Below are 25,677 nucleotides of genomic sequence, written 5' to 3'. Positions count from 1 at the left end.
TAATCAATTCTTGATGCACAAGGAGAGGTTACACACACAAAGGATGAGTTGACGGAAACAAGAGTTTCGACCATTTTAAGGTCAGATTCGATTGTTCAAGGTTCGTTAGTGGACCAATTGCCTTTACAGGTGTTAGGAGAGGATACTGATCCAAAAGCCATATGTCAGTGGTCAGTGTCTACCTCCCCAGGCTTAAATCCCCTGGATGCATCTGCGGATAGTGGATCTGACATAGGTGCAGATCGGCAACTTGTTGACAATGATTCAGATATTACCTGATGAGTCACAAGGAAATGTCTTCACAGGCATTAGAAGGGAACTTTGATCTTTATGCTAAATTCTTTGGATCATTGTTTACCTTCCCAGAATTCAAATCTGGAACCCTAAAAGGGAAACTAGCAACTTGTAAATTATGACTCAGATTCATCTGACGAGTTTAACAAGGATGGGGATTTGCAAACTCCCAATGCACCACCTGTGACCTCCTTAAGGATGGCTAAGGTGATTTTCCTTGCAGGTACAGCTGGATTATGGAGCTATGAGAGAAGAGTGATACACTTGTGAGAATGAGTGTAAACATGAGTGGAGAGAAGAGTGAAACACATGTGAGGTACACTAAACAGAATCACACACTCACAGTGAGGAAGAAAGAGAAACTTCTTGTTATTTCTTTTCGAACCAAGTGAAATATGAGAACTCCTTCAGACGACGGCATACATTCCTTCTTTAAGGGGGAGATAAAAGCTTAAGTAATAGTTTGGAGGATTCCTCAACTAAGGGGGAGAAATAGCAGGGAGGAAGAAAAAGATCCTAAAAATGTACACTACACCACACCATTGTTGTTTGTAACTACGGATCCTATTGTACGGGAGAGGTGGTAAACACAAGGTGAATTCCTAGTAAGGGAAGAAGCTGTTAGGGGAGTACCATTGGTTTTTATCTGCGGATCCTATTGTACGGGAGAGGTGGTAAAACGAAGGTGATCTTCTTTAATCAGTTGATTCTCATAGGGGGAGAAGCAAGAGATATGGGCTTCTCAACAGGAAATGTGGTTGTACAAATGAAGATGGAACTACTTGAAGATATGTTCAGTCTAGAGGAACATCTACTTGGAATCTGGAAAATGTTAAATCTCATCCAGAACTTTTCTGCTATTTACTTTGCATGTATGTTTATATCTTTTTCTTATTTGTTAGTTGAGTTATCCTCTAGGTATTTGTGTGTTATTGTCTAACAAACAAATAGGGGGAGATTGTAAGTCATATGTCATAGCCTATTTGTATATTCGAGGATTCAACTCAACTCAAATAAGAATGTAATAAGTAAATAGTGGATCTACCGTCAGAGAGATCTCGCAAAGTAATATCCGTCAAAGGATTCAGAAACAAGGTTCATCTACAGACTTGAGGAGGTAATTCACTGGAAGAAGTTCAAGAAGTTGATCATGCCTCAGTGATATAAATCAAGATCGTGGATTTAATCAAGTGACAGAGATCTCGTCAGAGTATCATTAATTACAAGGATTTAATCTGAAGAAAATCAAAGCGTCAAAGTCAAGACATGAAGAAACGTCACGGAAGTTAGTCACTCATGAACCAGACAGTACATCGAGTGTCAACGTTGAAGTGGCGGAATTGATTCATAATTTTCAGTGATTTTCAGAAGATTTGCAGAAGAATGGTTGCTGCTCAAGACTAGAATTAATTCTCTATTAATTAATTAAGTCATCTAATTTAATTAAGAAAATAAATTATATCTGCGAAGAATAATTTATTTATTAATTGAATTAATTGATTAATTAATTCTGAATTAATTTTAGGAATTTTCAGAAGTTTAATTAGATTAAATTCAATCTTAAATCAGCAAGACTATTGAAAATAAACTAGCATGACAATCTGGATTGTCATACCGATTGTCATGCCAAGTCATTTCAATTGTCATACCGAAAGTTACACTAGGAAGGAGATTGTCATGCCAGTTCAAAAGATTGTCCTACCGATAGTCATGCTGGTTCAAATGATTGTCTTGCTAGCTCAAAAGGATAGTCTCACTGATTGTCATACAAGCTTAAAGGATTGTCATTCCAATTCAATTAATTCGGCTGTTGATAAATAGAAGCAGAAGTCATTCAACTCAATCATCCAGAGAAAAGAAGTCAAGAACATACAGAGAGAAAAAGCAGCCAAATATTTCATCTTATCTGCTAATTCAAAGATCAAATTTCTAGCTTGTAAAGTTAAATCCAATCAACTAGAAATCATTCTCTTGTTCTTGTTTAACAATCTAGCGGATCAAAATCCCTAGAACTTAATCTCAAATCGCGTTTAGCATTTGATTCTAATTATTGCAAAAATAGAAAAAGTTCATGTCGAATTTATTCTAGATTTGTGATAATTGATTTGAGATTAATACCTTGTAATCGATACAGTTGTTGTAACACCTTTCAAGTTTAATAATATTTTTATTTAACTTGAATTTTGTTTCACATTTTTTATTCCGCATTTATTCGATTATTTGGTAACGTTTGTATTCAACCCCCCCTTCTACAAACACATTGGGACCTAACAATTGGTATCAGAGCCTTCTGATTAACGAACAAATCAAGATCCTAGACTTTTGTGATTTTTCAACTCCTTGAATTTTTATTTATTCAAAAATTCATAATGACTTCACATAAAGTTGGAACCGTTAAAATTCCACAATTTGATAAAGAGAATTATATTATGTGGAAGAAGAAGATGCTATTATTTTTACAAGTTGCAAATCCCAAATATTCAAACTTGTTAAAGAAGGGTATAAAAACTCCGATGGTTATTGAACCGGAGGTAATAATAGATGGTGTGGTGACTATTGAAGCTAGAACCTATCCAAAAGAGCCTGAAGATTTTACTCCTGCTGAGAAGGAAGAAGCCTCCTTGGATGCCAGCCTTCAATTAATATTAATTGATTCCCTTGATCCCTTGATGAACAGACATGTGATGAACTGTAAAAATTCCAAACACATGTGGGAAACTATTGAGGTGATTAATAAAGGCACAGAGGAAGTTAGGGAGAACAAGTTGGAAATCCTAACCTCTGAATATGAACATTTCAAATCAAATCCAGGAGAAGGAATTACTGAAGTGTTTGAGAGGTACAATGCGTTGATCAACAACCTGAACATCAATGGAAAGTATTATTCAATCAGGGAGGTCAACAAAAAGTTCCTTTTAACACTGCCAGCTCATCTTGAACATAGAATCACTGCCATTAGAGAAGCTAGAGATCTGAGTGAGATTTCTTTGGACAGGCTCTATGGAGTGTTAAAAACCTATGAGTTGGAGCAGATTCAACAGAAGGAAGTCTACGGGAAGGATAGAATGGTCAGCACATCTACTGCACTTGTAGCTGAAGGTCAACAACAACAGCAATCTCAACAATTGGAAAGAATGGTACAGTGTTCCAAGGCTGAGGAAAATATGTTAGTAGCAGAATATGATCCTCTTACTACAAATCAATCAAGTGATGATTTTTATTCCTTGGAAGAGCTGGAGCAATTGGAAGACGAGTCAATGGCCCAAATTGTCAAGAGATTCTCCCATGTCAGATTCAAGAGGAATCCCAAGCTTAAGTACAAGTCCAACTACAACAAATTCCAGAAAGGTGGATCTTCATCCTCTAACACCAGCAGTGGTGGATATAAAACAGGGATGGTTGATCGGAGCACCATCAGATGCTATAACTGCAATGAGTTGGGACACTTTGCCACAGAATGTAGGAAGCCAAAGTAAGTAAGAAAGAACTCTGAAAGGGCTTATCTGGCAAAGGGAAGAAGCTGGGATGATACTGACAGTGAAGATGAAGATGAAGGAAATCTTGCTCTTATGGCTATTGATGGAAAAGCTTCATCGTCAAGAATAGAGGTAAAACTTTCTGATGCTGAAATGGTTTATCATCTAAGAGGTAACTTAGATTGTGCACATCGTGATAATGAACTGTTAAGTTTAAAGATCACAGACCTTGAGAAAGAGGTCAATGAATTAAGACTTGTGCATATTAATCAAGACAAATTAAAAGAACAGGTATCTTTTCTAGAGAATAGAGTTGACTGTTATAGAAAACTCGAAACTATTCTCAAAGACAAGATCACCGGTCTTGAGACTAAGGTTAGAGCCTACTTTAATTCTTGTTCGAAGGCTAAAGAGTTCTACAGTAAGCAAGCTGTTAATCAAACATCTGGAATAGGATATGATTACAATGCTGCTATTGGAGAATTAGGCATAAACTCCCCTCCTCATGTCTGTGCTAAAGGGAGGGAAGTACCATATGTGCTTAAGGGTGTTGATGAACCCCTCTATAAAGCATCAATTGCTGAACCATTTGATGCGACCTCTTCTGTTATTCAAGAAGAAATACGTGCTGAGGATCATGCTTATGAGAAGATTATTTCCAAGTCAAGTGAGTCGAAAGTTCCAGTAAAAGTTGTGAAAGCAACTGAGACTAACTCAGACACACATGAGTTGGATAACAATAATGCCATGTCTACCATGCATAAATTACCTGCTGTTAATCACTCTCATAAAGCATGTGGTGTTGCTAATTGTATGTCTTGTGCTTTTAATATGATGTATGCTTATTTTAATGGTAAGCATGTGTCTAATGATAAGACTACTCCTCGTCAGCATGTGAATAACAAGAAGCATGATAGGTCTAAGACTGCCAGTCCTTCTAAGGCTAGAAAGGAGACATTTGTGCCTAAGCTTAAACAGAAATTTGTTAAGGCTGTTTACAAGGTCAAATGTTCAGTCATTGAGAAAGTTGAGACAATTAAAATTAAAAATGTTGTTTTGCCTGACAAAGGACAGTTCTACAAGTATGCCGGGCCCAACCAAGTTTGGGTTCCGAAGAAGGTCTAATCCATTTGTAGTGCAGGGCATTAAACAGGTGTAACCGGTAGTGTGGATTCTTGACAATGGATCATCAAGACATATGACCGGAGATAGAGCCCTGCTATCAAATGTGGATTGAGAAAGCTGGCCCCCTGGTTACCTTTGGAGATAACAGCAAAGGTTTATCTGAGGGATATGACTGTTTGCAAGCTGGATATGTTATCAGTGAAATTTTGTATATTGTGCTAGGTTATTATCAGGAAGCAGTATTTAACATATAGCACCAGTGACGAGACTTGAGAATATTACGACATATCAGGCACCTGTTGCACATTACACTTGGAATTGGACTCTAGTAAGATGTGTACAAGTGTACTCCTGGTTGGTGAGTCAAAAGAGGAAGTCAATGCACCACAGTTCATGGACTTTGCAGCTGCAGATCTATTGGACTATGCAATCTCTTCTTCACAATCTCACTTCAGGTTGGTATGAACTAGTATACTGCTCAAGCAATCGTCAAGGACATGGTATGGCACTCTAACAGAAGTTATAATTTTATATGAATAAGTAGAGTCGTCATATTAATAACTATCTTATCACTAAGCACAATCATATTGTTTTATATGTGCAGTGGTATATTGGTTATGCAACATAACAATTAGTATCTAAAGTACTTGACAAGTATCGGTCAATGATATATTGTTAACATTATGTTGCAGATATTTGTAACCTTTTGACATGAATGAGAATTACTTAGACTTTACCCTAAGTGATCAATGTTTTATCAAAAACTCATTCATAATGAAAAATAAAAATTAAACTTCTTTCTACATTAGTGATTTCTTATTTCATGTAAAATCTTTTGAAATCACTATTGTAAATCATTTTCTCTCTATTACCATATATTCTGTGTTACAGGTTCAGTCTCCAATGACTTTCTTTCATTAACAGTCATGAGGTTGAAAACCCACAACGTCTATCCCAGACTGTAAAGACAAACACAAAAACAGAACCAACCAACACTCTTTTACCAATAAAAGTAGTATGAATGAGCGTGAGGGAGATAGTGCCTAGTGCACCACATAAGGAAGGTTCTGTAGTCAACCCAGTAGCTCTGTCTCCTACATAGATGAGTAGTATTTAAACCGAGACAACTGCTAGCCCCCATACATCTTCTCAAAAAGATGTAATGGCTGAAAATGCACAAAAACAGTTACTAGATTCATTCTCTCAACAGGGTGAGTCTATTGAATTTTGCCTGTCGGCCAAGGTATCCGATGTAGTGTCACCACTTCAAACATAATCAATTCTTGATGCACAAGGAGAGGTTACACACACAAAGGATGAGTTGACAGAAACAAGAGTTTCGACCATTTTAAGGTCAGATTCGATTGTTCAAGGTTCGTTAGTGGACCAATTGCCTTTACAGGTGTTAGGAGAGGATACTGATCCAAAAGCCATATGTCAGTGGTCAGTGTCTACCTCCCCAGGCTTAAATCCCCTGGATGCATCTGCGGATAGTGGATCTGACATAGGTGCAGATCGGCAACTTGTTGACAATGATTCAGATATTACCTGATGAGTCACAAGGAAATGTCTTCACAGGCATTAGAAGGGAACTTTGATCTTTATGCTAAATTCTTTGGATCATTGTTTACCTTCCCAGAATTCAAATCTGGAACCCTAAAAGGGAAACTAGCAACTTGTAAATTATGACTCAGATTCATCTGACGAGTTTAACAAGGATGGGGATTTGCAAACTCCCAATGCACCACCTGTGACCTCCTTAAGGATGGCTAAGGTGATTTTCCTTGCAGGTACAGCTGGATTATGGAGCTATGAGAGAAGAGTGATACACTTGTGAGAATGAGTGTAAACATGAGTGGAGAGAAGAGTGAAACACATGTGAGGTACACTAAACAGAATCACACACTCACAGTGAGGAAGAAAGAGAAACTTCTTGTTATTTCTTTTCGAACCAAGTGAAATATGAGAACTCCTTCAGACGACGGCATACATTCCTTCTTTAAGGGGGAGATAAAAGCTTAAGTAATAGTTTGGAGGATTCCTCAACTAAGGGGGAGAAATAGCAGGGAGGAAGAAAAAGATCCTAAAAATGTACACTACACCACACCATTGTTGTTTGTAACTACGGATCCTATTGTACGGGAGAGGTGGTAAACACAAGGTGAATTCCTAGTAAGGGAAGAAGCTGTTAGGGGAGTACCATTGGTTTTTATCTGCGGATCCTATTGTACGGGAGAGGTGGTAAAACGAAGGTGATCTTCTTTAATCAGTTGATTCTCATAGGGGGAGAAGCAAGAGATATGGGCTTCTCAACAGGAAATGTGGTTGTACAAATGAAGATGGAACTACTTGAAGATATGTTCAGTCTAGAGGAACATCTACTTGGAATCTGGAAAATGTTAAATCTCATCCAGAACTTTTCTGCTATTTACTTTGCATGTATGTTTATATCTTTTTCTTATTTGTTAGTTGAGTTATCCTCTAGGTATTTGTGTGTTATTGTCTAACAAACAAATAGGGGGAGATTGTAAGTCATATGTCATAGCCTATTTGTATATTCGAGGATTCAACTCAACTCAAATAAGAATGTAATAAGTAAATAGTGGATCTACCGTCAGAGAGATCTCGCAAAGTAATATCCGTCAAAGGATTCAGAAACAAGGTTCATCTACAGACTTGAGGAGGTAATTCACTGGAAGAAGTTCAAGAAGTTGATCATGCCTCAGTGATATAAATCAAGATCGTGGATTTAATCAAGTGACAGAGATCTCGTCAGAGTATCATTAATTACAAGGATTTAATCTGAAGAAAATCAAAGCGTCAAAGTCAAGACATGAAGAAACGTCACGGAAGTTAGTCACTCATGAACCAGACAGTACATCGAGTGTCAACGTTGAAGTGGCGGAATTGATTCATAATTTTCAGTGATTTTCAGAAGATTTGCAGAAGAATGGTTGCTGCTCAAGACTAGAATTAATTCTCTATTAATTAATTAAGTCATCTAATTTAATTAAGAAAATAAATTATATCTGCGAAGAATAATTTATTTATTAATTGAATTAATTGATTAATTAATTCTGAATTAATTTTAGGAATTTTCAGAAGTTTAATTAGATTAAATTCAATCTTAAATCAGCAAGACTATTGAAAATAAACTAGCATGACAATCTGGATTGTCATACCGATTGTCATGCCAAGTCATTTCAATTGTCATACCGAAAGTTACACTAGGAAGGAGATTGTCATGCCAGTTCAAAAGATTGTCCTACCGATAGTCATGCTGGTTCAAACGATTGTCTTGCTAGCTCAAAAGGATAGTCTCACTGATTGTCATACAAGCTTAAAGGATTGTCATTCCAATTCAATTAATTCGGCTGTTGATAAATAGAAGCAGAAGTCATTCAACTCAATCATCCAGAGAAAAGAAGTCAAGAACATACAGAGAGAAAAAGCAGCCAAATATTTCATCTTATCTGCTAATTCAAAGATCAAATTTCTAGCTTGTAAAGTTAAATCCAATCAACTAGAAATCATTCTCTTGTTCTTGTTTAACAATCTAGCGGATCAAAATCCCTAGAACTTAATCTCAAATCGCGTTTAGCATTTGATTCTAATTATTGCAAAAATAGAAAAAGTTCATGTCGAATTTATTCTAGATTTGTGATAATTGATTTGAGATTAATACCTTGTAATCGATACAGTTGTTGTAACACCTTTCAAGTTTAATAATATTTTTATTTAACTTGAATTTTTTTTCACATTTTTTATTCCGCATTTATTCGATTATTTGGTAACGTTTGTATTCAACCCCCCCTTCTACAAACACATTGGGACCTAACAATTGGTATCAGAGCCTTCTGATTAACGAACAAATCAAGATCCTAGACTTTTGTGATTTTTCAACTCCTTGAATTTTTATTTATTCAAAAATTCATAATGACTTCACATAAAGTTGGAACCGTTAAAATTCCACAATTTGATAAAGAGAATTATATTATGTGGAAGAAGAAGATGCTATTATTTTTACAAGTTGCAAATCCCAAATATTCAAACTTGTTAAAGAAGGGTATAAAAACTCCGATGGTTATTGAACCGGAGGTAATAATAGATGGTGTGGTGACTATTGAAGCTAGAACCTATCCAAAAGAGCCTGAAGATTTTACTCCTGCTGAGAAGGAAGAAGCCTCCTTGGATGCCAGCCTTCAATTAATATGAATTGATTCCCTTGATCCCTTGATGAACAGACATGTGATGAACTGTAAAAATTCCAAACACATGTGGGAAACTATTGAGGTGATTAATAAAGGCACAGAGGAAGTTAGGGAGAACAAGTTGGAAATCCTAACCTCTGAATATGAACATTTCAAATCAAATCCAGGAGAAGGAATTACTGAAGTGTTTGAGAGGTACAATGCGTTGATCAACAACCTGAACATCAATGGAAAGTATTATTCAATCAGGGAGGTCAACAAAAAGTTCCTTTTAACACTGCCAGCTCATCTTGAACATAGAATCACTGCCATTAGAGAAGCTAGAGATCTGAGTGAGATTTCTTTGGACAGGCTCTATGGAGTGTTAAAAACCTATGAGTTGGAGCAGATTCAACAGAAGGAAGTCTACGGGAAGGATAGAATGGTCAGCACATCTACTGCACTTGTAGCTGAAGGTCAACAACAACAGCAATCTCAACAATTGGAAAGAATGGTACAGTGTTCCAAGGCTGAGGAAAATATGTTAGTAGCAGAATATGATCCTCTTACTACAAATCAATCAAGTGATGATTTTTATTCCTTGGAAGAGCTGGAGCAATTGGAAGACGAGTCAATGGCCCAAATTGTCAAGAGATTCTCCCATGTCAGATTCAAGAGGAATCCCAAGCTTAAGTACAAGTCCAACTACAACAAATTCCAGAAAGGTGGATCTTCATCCTCTAACACCAGCAGTGGTGGATATAAAACAGGGATGGTTGATCGGAGCACCATCAGATGCTATAACTGCAATGAGTTGGGACACTTTGCCACAGAATGTAGGAAGCCAAAGTAAGTAAGAAAGAACTCTGAAAGGGCTTATCTGGCAAAGGGAAGAAGCTGGGATGATACTGACAGTGAAGATGAAGATGAAGGAAATCTTGCTCTTATGGCTATTGATGGAAAAGCTTCATCGTCAAGAATAGAGGTAAAACTTTCTGATGCTGAAATGGTTTATCATCTAAGAGGTAACTTAGATTGTGCACATCGTGATAATGAACTGTTAAGTTTAAAGATCACAGACCTTGAGAAAGAGGTCAATGAATTAAGACTTGTGCATATTAATCAAGACAAATTAAAAGAACAAGTATCTTTTCTAGAGAATAGAGTTGACTGTTATAGAAAACTCGAAACTATTCTCAAAGACAAGATCACCGGTCTTGAGACTAAGGTTAGAGCCTACTTTAATTCTTGTTCGAAGGCTAAAGAGTTCTACAGTAAGCAAGCTGTTAATCAAACATCTGGAATAGGATATGATTACAATGCTGCTATTGGAGAATTAGGCATAAACTCCCCTCCTCATGTCTGTGCTAAAGGGAGGGAAGTACCATATGTGCTTAAGGGTGTTGATGAACCCCTCTATAAAGCATCAATTGCTGAACCATTTGATGCGACCTCTTCTGTTATTCAAGAAGAAATACGTGCTGAGGATCATGCTTATGAGAAGATTATTTCCAAGTCAAGTGAGTCGAAAGTTCCAGTAAAAGTTGTGAAAGCAACTGAGACTAACTCAGACACACATGAGTTGGATAACAATAATGCCATGTCTACCATGCATAAATTACCTGCTGTTAATCACTCTCATAAAGCATGTGGTGTTGCTAATTGTATGTCTTGTGCTTTTAATATGATGTATGCTTATTTTAATGGTAAGCATGTGTCTAATGATAAGACTACTCCTCGTCAGCATGTGAATAACAAGAAGCATGATAGGTCTAAGACTGCCAGTCCTTCTAAGGCTAGAAAGGAGACATTTGTGCCTAAGCTTAAACAGAAATTTGTTAAGGCTGTTTACAAGGTCAAATGTTCAGTCATTGAGAAAGTTGAGACAATTAAAATTAAAAATGTTGTTTTGCCTGACAAAGGACAGTTCTACAAGTATGCCGGGCCCAACCAAGTTTGGGTTCCGAAGAAGGTCTAATCCATTTGTAGTGCAGGGCATTAAACAGGTGTAACCGGTAGTGTGGATTCTTGACAATGGATCATCAAGACATATGACCGGAGATAGAGCCCTGCTATCAAATGTGGATTGAGAAAGCTGGCCCCCTGGTTACCTTTGGAGATAACAGCAAAGGTTTATCTGAGGGATATGACTGTTTGCAAGCTGGATATGTTATCAGTGAAATTTTGTATATTGTGCTAGGTTATTATCAGGAAGCAGTATTTAACATATAGCACCAGTGACGAGACTTGAGAATATTACGACATATCAGGCACCTGTTGCACATTACACTTGGAATTGGACTCTAGTAAGATGTGTACAAGTGTACTCCTGGTTGGTGAGTCAAAAGAGGAAGTCAATGCACCACAGTTCATGGACTTTGCAGCTGCAGATCTATTGGACTATGCAATCTCTTCTTCACAATCTCACTTCAGGTTGGTATGAACTAGTATACTGCTCAAGCAATCGTCAAGGACATGGTATGGCACTCTAACAGAAGTTATAATTTTATATGAATAAGTAGAGTCGTCATATTAATAACTATCTTATCACTAAGCACAATCATATTGTTTTATATGTGCAGTGGTATATTGGTTATGCAACATAACAATTAGTATCTAAAGTACTTGACAAGTATCGGTCAATGATATATTGTTAACATTATGTTGCAGATATTTGTAACCTTTTGACATGAATGAGAATTACTTAGACTTTACCCTAAGTGATCAATGTTTTATCAAAAACTCATTCATAATGAAAAATAAAAATTAAACTTCTTTCTACATTAGTGATTTCTTATTTCATGTAAAATCTTTTGAAATCACTATTGTAAATCATTTTCTCTCTATTACCATATATTCTGTGTTACAGGTTCAGTCTCCAATGACTTTCTTTCATTAACAGTCATGAGGTTGAAAACCCACAACGTCTATCCCAGACTGTAAAGACAAACACAAAAACAGAACCAACCAACACTCTTTTACCAATAAAAGTAGTATGAATGAGCGTGAGGGAGATAGTGCCTAGTGCACCACATAAGGAAGGTTCTGTAGTCAACCCAGTAGCTCTGTCTCCTACATAGATGAGTAGTATTTAAACCGAGACAACTGCTAGCCCCCATACATCTTCTCAAAAAGATGTAATGGCTGAAAATGCACAAAAACAGTTACTAGATTCATTCTCTCAACAGGGTGAGTCTATTGAATTTTGCCTGTCGGCCAAGGTATCCGATGTAGTGTCACCACTTCAAACATAATCAATTCTTGATGCACAAGGAGAGGTTACACACACAAAGGATGAGTTGACGGAAACAAGAGTTTCGACCATTTTAAGGTCAGATTCGATTGTTCAAGGTTCGTTAGTGGACCAATTGCCTTTACAGGTGTTAGGAGAGGATACTGATCCAAAAGCCATATGTCAGTGGTCAGTGTCTACCTCCCCAGGCTTAAATCCCCTGGATGCATCTGCGGATAGTGGATCTGACATAGGTGCAGATCGGCAACTTGTTGACAATGATTCAGATATTACCTGATGAGTCACAAGGAAATGTCTTCACAGGCATTAGAAGGGAACTTTGATCTTTATGCTAAATTCTTTGGATCATTGTTTACCTTCCCAGAATTCAAATCTGGAACCCTAAAAGGGAAACTAGCAACTTGTAAATTATGACTCAGATTCATCTGACGAGTTTAACAAGGATGGGGATTTGCAAACTCCCAATGCACCACCTGTGACCTCCTTAAGGATGGCTAAGGTGATTTTCCTTGCAGGTACAGCTGGATTATGGAGCTATGAGAGAAGAGTGATACACTTGTGAGAATGAGTGTAAACATGAGTGGAGAGAAGAGTGAAACACATGTGAGGTACACTAAACAGAATCACACACTCACAGTGAGGAAGAAAGAGAAACTTCTTGTTATTTCTTTTCGAACCAAGTGAAATATGAGAACTCCTTCAGACGACGGCATACATTCCTTCTTTAAGGGGGAGATAAAAGCTTAAGTAATAGTTTGGAGGATTCCTCAACTAAGGGGGAGAAATAGCAGGGAGGAAGAAAAAGATCCTAAAAATGTACACTACACCACACCATTGTTGTTTGTAACTACGGATCCTATTGTACGGGAGAGGTGGTAAACACAAGGTGAATTCCTAGTAAGGGAAGAAGCTGTTAGGGGAGTACCATTGGTTTTTATCTGCGGATCCTATTGTACGGGAGAGGTGGTAAAACGAAGGTGATCTTCTTTAATCAGTTGATTCTCATAGGGGGAGAAGCAAGAGATATGGGCTTCTCAACAGGAAATGTGGTTGTACAAATGAAGATGGAACTACTTGAAGATATGTTCAGTCTAGAGGAACATCTACTTGGAATCTGGAAAATGTTAAATCTCATCCAGAACTTTTCTGCTATTTACTTTGCATGTATGTTTATATCTTTTTCTTATTTGTTAGTTGAGTTATCCTCTAGGTATTTGTGTGTTATTGTCTAACAAACAAATAGGGGGAGATTGTAAGTCATATGTCATAGCCTATTTGTATATTCGAGGATTCAACTCAACTCAAATAAGAATGTAATAAGTAAATAGTGGATCTACCGTCAGAGAGATCTCGCAAAGTAATATCCGTCAAAGGATTCAGAAACAAGGTTCATCTACAGACTTGAGGAGGTAATTCACTGGAAGAAGTTCAAGAAGTTGATCATGCCTCAGTGATATAAATCAAGATCGTGGATTTAATCAAGTGACAGAGATCTCGTCAGAGTATCATTAATTACAAGGATTTAATCTGAAGAAAATCAAAGCGTCAAAGTCAAGACATGAAGAAACGTCATGGAAGTTAGTCACTCATGAACCAGACAGTACATCGAGTGTCAACGTTGAAGTGGCGGAATTGATTCATAATTTTCAGTGATTTTCAGAAGATTTGCAGAAGAATGGTTGCTGCTCAAGACTAGAATTAATTCTCTATTAATTAATTAAGTCATCTAATTTAATTAAGAAAATAAATTATATCTGCGAAGAATAATTTATTTATTAATTGAATTAATTGATTAATTAATTCTGAATTAATTTTAGGAATTTTCAGAAGTTTAATTAGATTAAATTCAATCTTAAATCAGCAAGACTATTGAAAATAAACTAGCATGACAATCTGGATTGTCATACCGATTGTCATGCCAAGTCATTTCAATTGTCATACCGAAAGTTACACTAGGAAGGAGATTGTCATGCCAGTTCAAAAGATTGTCCTACCGATAGTCATGCTGGTTCAAACGATTGTCTTGCTAGCTCAAAAGGATAGTCTCACCGATTGTCATACAAGCTTAAAGGATTGTCATTCCAATTCAATTAATTCGGCTGTTGATAAATAGAAGCAGAAGTCATTCAACTCAATCATCCAGAGAAAAGAAGTCAAGAACATACAGAGAGAAAAAGCAGCCAAATATTTCATCTTATCTGCTAATTCAAAGATCAAATTTCTAGCTTGTAAAGTTAAATCCAATCAACTAGAAATCATTCTCTTGTTCTTGTTTAACAATCTAGCGGATCAAAATCCCTAGAACTTAATCTCAAATCGCGTTTAGCATTTGATTCTAATTATTGCAAAAATAGAAAAAGTTCATGTCGAATTTATTCTAGATCTGTGATAATTGATTTGAGATTAATACCTTGTAATCGATACAGTTGTTGTAACACCTTTCAAGTTTAATAATATTTTTATTTAACTTGAATTTTGTTTCACATTTTTTATTCCGCATTTATTCGATTATTTGGTAACGTTTGTATTCAACCCCCCTTCTACAAACACATTGGGACCTAACATTTCCTTTCTTTCCAAATCTCATTAACCCCTTCCAAGGGAATACCTATAACAACACTAGGTCCCCTACTTCCTATTCCTTGTCCTTTCGTGTCAAATCGACATACTTCTTATGTCCATCTTGGGCTACTACCAGCCGTCCTCTGATTAGATCTATTATATCCTTGGTCCTTTGGACTACTGCGGGTCCGAGCATCTTGCGCTCTACAACTTCATCCTAACATAAGGGAGATCGACATTGTCTTCCCTCAAAGATCTCATAAGGTGACATCTCGATAATGACATATGATCTATTGTCGTAAGAAAACTCAACCCGTGTTAAGTGATCATTCCAATTTCTTTCAAGTCTATTGCACAGACTCTCATTATAGCTTTTAGTATTTGAGCTTTTGCTTCTCAATACCCATTCTTTTCCAGTTCGTAATCGCTACTGCCCTCCGTTCCTAATATTATACTGGTTACACTTTTGCTCACTAGCGTTCTATAACCTTTTAATAACCTCGTCAACCTTAGTATCACGAATATGTTTCCATTCCGCATACCACCACAACTTTACTACTCCTTTTTCAGCTGCTTCTATCTTCAAAAGCTTAGTCCTTCATATAGAAGTAAAAGAATTTATTTGAGAGATCACTATGATCATGAACACTTGTTATATCGCATAGTTAGTACAGAAGGTGGTCAGCCTTTAGTACTTGACAAGCAATTAAACAATAGATGGTATCCTACTAGGCTTCTATCACACAGATAGATAGTCATTCGGCAATACCTCCCCTTCTGGAAGGGTTGTTCTTCTCATCTTACATGAAATGAAAAGAAGAGAAAAGAACGAATTGAAGAGAATTGTATATGTGAAAAAAAAATATACTGCCACCAAATATCTGGCTTGGAACCTACCTCTGAACTATAGAGGTTTGATATAGGAGAACAAAACATATGTGTATATATATCAACATCAAGTATTATCGCCTCGCATTTCACATGCTTAAATATTTTTGCTATCCCGTCCATCATTCTATGGACCCACACTCTTCCTCGAGCTTATACACAATCACCTTTGAAACTCCCTCGACATCGAAAATCGAATCTGGGATCTCATTCTATACATCATCGTTACTAGAATTCTATGCTTGCACCACAACCTTCCTCGTATAATAATACGACTCTCTATTGATAAGAAAGAATAATTATTCACTAGGTAGATACTCTACTTAATTAGTCTATCAATGATAACTTATACACTACCACGACCCGATTAGTGGTACTCAATCTCAACACCCATTCCAATACAACTCTCACGGTTGTAATCAGCTCAATACTTGCAGAATCATTGCTGCCTTACTATGGTCCACCACTGACCTATTGTAGTCATTCATTTTCCATGAAGTCTTAATATCCAACCATATGGAGTCCATACATGTCGTATCAAATCCTTCTAAGGAGGTAACATAATCACCATTTCTGATTCATGAAGAACACTCCTGATCCTGACATACATACATGACATGAAGCAGATAAAATTGCAGAAGAGTTTCGCTCAAAGCAACGATAGCAGGTTAATACCATTCTTAATCATATGCCTTCAATAGAAGACTCAACTCAAAGGTTTGTTTAGTCCTTTTTGAAATATGGTCCTGGCTTATCTCAAGATAGGACCTTCTAAGATAGATAGCCCGTTCATGGCGATTACACGAATTAAACCTTTCAAACTACTATTACGATTGGGTATTGCACAGTCATCAGAAGGAATGTCAATCTTCCAAACCATAATACAACCTTCATAGCTTTAACCATCATCACTGTATTCCTTTGGCACAAGCGCCTATAATTATCCTCTTACCTTTAAAGTGTCGGCCACCTCTTTGGCCTTTCCTGATAGTAAAATTTCCTTATAGTCAATGTCATTTTAACCACCTTCAAATAAATTTTCTACCTCATTTCAATCACAGCTTATGTGAAGATGTTTTCCTTAAAATCTGATGAGTAAAAAAAAAATATCACCATTTTTCCATAAGTTATTGCCTCAGTCTTTAGAGGTTAATCACTGTCACGACTGACTCTCAATCATACTTAGAACATCTTTTATCTTAAGTCCTAATTGCCCTGAACAATTTCGACCATTACTGGTTCGATCCATACTTTCTCATGGTGTAACACGTGCCCCACTTGGCATCATTATAATTACATCACATTCCTTTTATCAACATTTTTATTCTTGAGAAATTTGAATATTACCTATCTCCATGCAAAACCTCTAAGGTTATCTTTCAATAGTTCCTCCTGTATTCCCTAGATACAGGGCATATCGAAATACCATTTACTATTACTAGAACCATTGTCTATATACTTCTGAAAAATTTCTCCACTGATTCTTAAAGGTTGTTATTACCTTAATCCTTTCCAATTCATACTGTCAAAACTCATACTATCCCTATTAAGGGTGAAATGCCAACCTTTATGCATTCCCCTAGGATTCGTTTTAAGTTACTGATGTTTTATCCTTAATTCCACCTTTAAAAAGGTACTTGCATCCTTCCATGGATAAATCAAGTCTTATATCCTTGATAGATTATCTTAATCAATCATTCCCACCTTGATAGTTTATACCAATTTCACGATAGCATCCTTATTCAAACTGAGGTCAACCCAAATGGCCTTCAAAAGATAACAATGATTACCCGCTTTTCTTGCCTAAATTTGGTAATGATAACAAGGATGTTCTGGAAGATATTGGTCATGTTCAACGTGAACTTCTTCTTAATAATTCCTTATTTACTTTTGTTGTTTATCCCAACAGTCATCTCAATGTTGGGATATCTCCCATACCTGGCGTCTTCCTTTCTGAGTATCGAGCCACCGGTCTTACATTTCACATTCTTGAAGGTCACTTCCTTCATCCAATTTTTCCTAATTTCTTACTTCCTTGTCTCCTCAGTCTATCCGCGTCTCATTATTTATCCTTCGAACTATTTCAAGGTTTCCTCGAATCCTCCCAACTTAAAGGGGGTACAATATAAGTATCTCTTATGCCTTCAACCATCAATTTTAACTCATGGTGGATCATCATCATCCTGACGATTACATACTTTTCTATTTCTATTGCTATGAGTCTTTAGGGTTTCCTCATACCCAACTCCCTTATCATACCTCAAACTCTATTGCCTTTATATCCCTTTCCACTTCAGTTCCTTTTTATTTCCCTTTCTCTTATCATTATTTCATGAACCAACACAACATCAACATTGATTTCAAACATCCCGTCATTCTGGATTCGTGTCCTCAGAACGAATCTTGATAACTTTTACAACTTAGATTCATAATTCATCACACTCGTCTGCCTTCGTTCTGGCTCTAAATCTTTTACACTATCTCCTTATCTTTGGGAATTACTTTCCTGAAAACAATTGACTGAACTTAAATCAGTTTATTATAATCTCTTGCTTCGTGCCTTCCTTGGCCTTTCACCAGCGGGTGGTCTCTTTCTTAGGAGGGTAAGTGACAAAACAGTCTTTTGTGATTCGTCAATCATTTAGAATCTCAAATGATTCCTCTATTTCCTTTAGCCAGGCCTTTGCCTCGACTGGGTCAGCTTGTTCCTTTGAACTCTGAGATCTTAGCGACTTAAAGGTCCTGAAAGAATTTCTCACCGCACTGTCTCCTCAGGGTGGTGGTTGGGGATAATAGTCTAAGTTCTTTTTAGACAGGTCCATGAATTGCCGTATAGGAGTGCCTTCTCGGGTCTCCTTTCCTTACTCGACTTTCTGTTTCCTTAGTATGAAATGTTTCATCCTTCTCCCATACTTGGGGTTATCTTATACATTTTAAATCCTCATTTTCCACTTCGTTATGTTATGGGTTCATTCTATCTTGATGGCGACCTCCCAGACTATCAGGTTTAGGGTTTGCTCTAAATCTTATTCCTCAAACTAGCTTTCATCTAAGATTTCATCTTTAGGCTCTTGAACATTTGGAATCCAAATTCTATAGGAATACCTCATTATTCCCTTATCATCTTTCTCGGTATTAATCTTTTATCTAATTGTTGGCTCTCTGCCTTCATTCATAACTTTTTCTGGCACAATATGTTCTTTTCCGATCATTCGGTCTGTATTGCAATCTCAAACAGCTTTTCGGTACCGGCTCCGGTTACCTTCACTACTATTTCCATTTTCTCGAAATCTCTTATCAATTCTCCCAAAGACATTATCATCTTGAGTCTCTCCTTTTTACTAAGGGCATCAGCCACCACATTGGCTTTCCCCCGAATGATACAGAATCTCCCAATCATAATTCTTGATTAGCTCTAACCGCCTCCTCAGGAGTATGTTGAGCTCTTTCTACGTAAAAATGTACTAGAGCTCCTATGGTTTGTGAATCTCACACTTCTCTCCATACAAGTAGGGCCTCAAATCTTTTAGGCAAAACTATTGCCATGAGCCCAAGCTCATAGGTGGGGATATCGAATTTTATATTCCCTTAATTATCTTGACGCGTACGCGATTACCTTGCTGTGCTATATAAGAAGCACCCTAATTCCTTATGCGAAGCGTCACTTACAAATCACAAAATCTTCTTTTTCCCTTCGGCAACGCCAACATAGGGGCCGTCACCAACCTTTGCTTCAGTTCTTGAAAGCTGTTCTCACATTTCTCTGTCCATTCGAACTTCTCAGTCTTACGAGTAAGCCACGTTAAAGGGGGCTACTATCTTTACAAACTTGAACGAACCTCCGGTAGTGATCGACCAATCCTACCTCTGGTAGTCGACCTAACCATGGTCATCAATTCATCAGTGGTCCTTTATTCATTCTTGTCAGGATCCTCCATGGGATCCTCCTCAACAACTATCCCTTCTAGGACAACATCCTCAACCGCTACATCCTCAATATCAACATCATCCGGTCCTGCATTAGGACACTCTATCGGATCCACAATCCGATCTCCAATTAGTAATAAAACATCATCGCGCTGTTGCTCCTCAACCTCAGGGTTCGGAGTCCCGCTACCATGTACGATAACGAACTACGCTACTATCACGATATTTATAGGGGTTCCCATGAGGGTTTTAACTGTCAGTACTACGTTAGGTAGTCCGACTATGAACTTGGAAAGAGTTCTTATTATCTTAGTGAACTTATTATCTTAACGTCCCATCATCTCTGAGGTTTATAACGCTTAGCTCTGATACCATTTCTGTAACACCCCCAAATCCGGGGTCGGGGATCCAGGTTGTCACGAGTTCCATTTCCCTTAATAACACCCAATCTTAATAATTACTCAACTACTCTGTACTATGACCCCATAATAAACACACACACCACACGTTATAGTCTCAGAGATGAACATCCAAAAATAACCACAAGTCATTTTATTCCACAATTATCTGTCCATACACCTTAAAAGGTTTTCTAAATAAATTTACATTTTCTTTGCCATTATTACAATTCATAAATATACATAAATCTGGTACATCAAAAGTTGAAAGCCTAGCCTATTGGTAGCTCCTACCTCAGCCATGGCGGCATCAACGCTTATAGAAAATTGCGGAACGTCTCCTAATCGCTTGCGAATCGGGAGCTTGGTCCTGTTCATCTTATCTATCTGATGTTGTGTGATGAAAGAAGAAAGCAAGGGTGAGCAGCAAGCCCACCAAAATAATATAATGATTAAAAATATATGAGCCTACTCATAATACTCATGAAAGTCTTGGTCAAAAGAAATGAACCAAGTTGATATCTTAATGCGATGAAGTCGCAAAATATTCAGTATATATATATATACATATATACTTTTCAAAATATTGGAAGTCCTCTTCCATGCATAATATACACAAAGTCCCAGTGTATAACTGTATAAAAATATCGTTGCAAGGTGATCTCATATATCTAACCTTGTCTCAACGTTTTTCTGAAAATCTTTGTCATTCATAAGACAATTATTAACTAGATATAAGTTTAAAAGATGGAGTTACCAAATACTTCACTACACTTATATCATTTATAAAGCTACTTGAACTACCACTGTTCAAAGTATAATGAGCTTTCAACAGTTCATCACATAGATGAGACTACAAGACCAGATTTGAATAGATTCAATCTTTGAAATATTATTAAAGGAAATGAAGTTATGATATACTTCATTAAGTTCTGATATATATATATTCATATATATATCTCCCATACATTTCCTGAAAACCTCTGTCATGTAAAGTATGAACAGACTTGCAATATCCAATAAATTTGGAAAGGAAAAGAATTTTGGCATAAACCAAATATCTTGCTGATCAGGCAAAGATACCCATAGGTAACCTTTTCTACTAGTAGATGGACGAATTCCCCACTGGTCATCACCCTGGTCGCAATAGGACCTTATGCTGGACTGCCACTCAGCCATTTATGCATTTGATGGACTCCCACTGAGCCACTTACACTATCATGGACGCCCACTGAGCCCATGTTGCTTATGCCGACTCAATAGATGGACTTACTTCCCGAACCTTGGGTAAGTAATCAATTCATTAACCAAAACTGCAACCTTGTTACGAATATAAAATACACCATAGAGCCGGATCCCTTAGATTTTTGAGCGAGTATTCAAGTCCCCTTAAAATGGAAGATCTTAAATATAAAAATGAGTTTTGGGATACGCTCTAACTTTTAAAAATCATTTTGAAGACTCGAAAACACTTTAAAGAGTGTTTGGAGTAAAGCTGATTTAATGAAGTAAATCAGTCCCCAGAATATTTAGAAAATGTCTGAATATTATTATTTAAATAATATTCCCATAAAGAATAATCTTTATAAAAATAATTGAAGTAGAAGTATTAAAACTTATACTTGAAATGAGTATTAAATAACCAAAGATATACTTATATGAAAGTACTACCTTTATTTGAATAATCGAAAATAAGTTTGATTATTGACACCTTATTCTTTAATAAAATAAAGAATATAACTCAGCAAATAATCGGAGTCATAGATCCTCAAATGAATATTCAAATAATATTCATTAAATAATATAAACTGAGTCATAAGCCCTCGAATGAATATTCAAATTAATATTCATTAGATAATATAAAAGAGTCATAAGCCCTCGAATGAATATTCAAATAATATTCAAATAATAAAATAAAAGGAGTCATAAGTCCTCGAATGAATATTCGTAATAAAATTCATTAAATAAAATAAAGGAGTCATAAGCCCTCGAATGAATATTCGAATATTATTCAATAAATAATATAAAAGAGTCATAAGCCCTCGAATGAATATTCAAAATAATATTCATTTAATATAAAGGAGTCATAAGCCTTCGAATAATATTCGAAATAATATTCAATAATAAAATAAGGTTAAAGTTATCGAATAAACCTTATTCGATTAATAGTTTTGAAAACTATGACCATATATATATATATATAAGTATATATATATATCCATATATACAAAATCTACTCGGGATCCTCGACTCCCGGTTTTAGAAAATATTTTCACCTTTGGGTCCCTATACTAAGGGTATATGCAAATTACCGCTATCCTCCAGCATAGGTATTATTAACTGAATCAACAAATATATATAGCCAGAATACGAAACAGGCATGCATATATACCATATAACATGCTACAATATATCGCAAGAATTTGCTATAATAAATATGCATTTAACGCAAGATCATGCATATACACCAATACATCACAACAACAGTTATAACGGATAGAAAACTTGCCTGAGCGACTTGGGGGTTACGAATGGCTCTGGACGAGTCTGGTAACCTATAAGCAACAAGTAAGTTGGAATTAAACCAAAGTCACTTGTAAATCTATACTTTAACTAACTTAGACTCTAACGCTTGTTTTGCGCTTACTGACTCGCTTAAGTCACTCGAGTACCCTCGGCTCCACCATTTTTAATAAATTACCCATTACGAGTTTTAAAGCGATTCTTTCGCGAGTGTCTTACCAACTGCCTAACACACTTACCATAATGTTTCATACATTAATTAACCCTTTTTGGTCTTTAACCTATGTTTCAAAGTAAGGCGAGGGGAAAAGTTTCGTTCGCGAAACGCCGTTACTTGAAACGGTCGTTTCTCCTAAACCGTGCATCGGAATCGAACGAACTACATATCAAAACGAAGCTCGTAACACGAGCTATCTAGACATGGCAATGGTCATAATCTAGCAGGGGGTTCTCGGGTCCTAATGTTATGCACAAAAACAGTCTAAAGAAAATTGGACGTTACGACGGCTATGTTTACGCGATTTCCCAATTTAAAACCATTCAAAACCAACCCAATTCAACCTCAAATCCAACATACAACCAACATCCATCCTTATCACATCATAACAACCCCAACCAATTCAATTTTAACATTCATACTTATTCCTAAGCTTGAATTTAACTATACTACATTCTTTTAACCAAAACAACAAGATTTACCAATCCGATTCAATACCATTTCAATCCCAAACTCTAACTCACAAACATCAAGCTACAATATCACCCTACTAATCAAAATCATCTTATAATACATAGGAATCTAGGGTTTGGAGATGATATACCTTCCTTGAAGAGTGGAGAATCAAGAGAATGGCTTGGAATCACCCTTAAAGTCCTTATCCAAGCTTAATCTAAACAAAACTTCAAGAACACAAATTTTATTTCTTGAAAAACACTATTCACCATCTTCTTCCATGATTTATAGAAAAAGATTGGCTTGGAATTAGAAGCTTAAACTTATAGGAAGTATGTAACTATCCATGGGGAAGCTTAGATAATTACCTTGCTAAATAGTAAGTGGTGGAGCTTGGATCTTCATTTTTTAAGAAAGAAGCCGAGAACATGAAGAAGAAAGAGAGATTTTTTTGTGTTTTGATGAAAATGATTTGCTTGGCTTGGTTGATTTGGTTTTGTTTTTGTTTTAGTTAATTACCTAATTAACCTTGGACTTTGTGTGGTTCTCATTCAACCACACCTCCTTCCTTCCCATGTCATGCTTGTGTCATCCTCATGATGTCATCCTCCCCTCCTTGTCCTCTTCTCATTGGTTGGGTGAAATCACACACTCTAATCCCTTTGATTAACTTCCTAATTGTTTGCCTAGTGACCGCTGATCTGTTATACGGTTCGCTTAACTTTCGTTTTCGTTTATCGTTTGAGGGATCATACACGGGATCTTATTACTTAGGTTCCTTTAACCTTTCTCAATATATTATATTCCTTTTATGATCCTCTATTATAATCTTTTAATTTAAATCCTTTTATCCTACTACCTTATACTCAATTCTTTCCGTATCTAGTGTATTTCTGGGAAAAACCAAAGTGTTTGGATTTGGATTTTGACGATCTTTACATACACTTATATCCCATATAAAGTACTAATAAAATCTCAGAATATCCATATCAGAACCCCTACATAGTGTGGCATGAAAAGTTTTCTCATTCAGCAAAAACACTATTCATAAGGGTTTCAAAAATTTCCCAAAAATTGGGGTTATTACATCTAGCATACTTGTTCAAATTTATGTAGATGATATTATCTTTGGCTCTACAGATGAAAAACTTTGTAAAAAGTTTGCCAAACTAATGCAAAGTAAGTATGAAATGAGCATGATGGGAGAACTAACTTACTTTCTTGGTTTACAAGTTAAGCAAGTTAGTGATGGAATATTCATTAGTCAAACTAAATATATTTTTGATCTTTTAAAGAAGTTTGATCTAATGGATTGCACATCTGCAAAAACTCCCATGGCCACTGCAACTAAGCTTGAACTAAACACTACTGAAAAGTCTGTGAATATTTCAAGCTATAGAGGCATGATTGGCTCACTTCTGTACTTAATAGCTAGTAGGCCAGATATAATGTTTCCTACATGTTTATGTGCTAGATTTCAGGCTGATCCTAGAGAGTCTCACTTGATAGCTATTAAGAGAATTTTCAGATATCTCAAAGGAACACCAAAACTTGGCATTTAGTATCCTAGAGATTCTGGTTTTGATCTAACTGGTTATTCAGATGCAGACTATGCAGGTTGCAGAATTGACAGAAAAAGCACAACAGGAACTTGTCAATTTCTAGGAAACAAGCTTGTGTCCTGGTTCAGTAAAAAGCAAAATTCAGTTTCTACTTCTACAGCTGAAGCTGTATATATTGTTGCTAGCAGTTGCTGTGCACAGATTTTATGGATGAAAAATCAATTGCTAGACTATGGTTTGCAAGTTGAGAGGATTCCTATTTTCTGTGATAACACAAGTGCAATTGCCATCACTGAAAATCAAGTACAACATTCAAGGACAAAGCACATAGATATCAAGTACCATTTCATAAGGGACCATGTAATGAATAGTACTGTAGAACTACATTTTGTTCCAAGTGAGAAGCAACTTGCAGACATATTTATCAAGCCACTAGATGAATCCACTTTTTCTAGGTTGGTAAGTGAGTTAGGTATGCTTAATTACTCTTGAATCTATCTGAGTTATTTTGCAAGTTGAAAAGTAGCCAGAAATTTAACTGATTTTTAGTCATGAATGAAATTTTGACTAAGTCAAAATTTGCATCTCGACGGATGACCATTATCCATCGAGTTAAGTCATCCGTTGATATACAATGTGCAAATAAAAATCAATTATTTTTCTGGAATCTTTTAAAACTCGACGGATAACAGTTTATCCTCATCCGTCGAAGTGTCTAAATCTTAACCGTTAATTCCCTGAACAATATCCATCGAGTATACTTACAGTTTGTAAGCATTATACGACGGATAATGAGTGGAATTTTT

Source organism: Apium graveolens, chromosome 9 (genome assembly GCF_009905375.1).
Source record: "Apium graveolens cultivar Ventura chromosome 9, ASM990537v1, whole genome shotgun sequence".
Taxonomy (NCBI): domain Eukaryota; kingdom Viridiplantae; phylum Streptophyta; class Magnoliopsida; order Apiales; family Apiaceae; genus Apium; species Apium graveolens.
Note: the sequence above shows the minus strand (reverse complement) of the source record.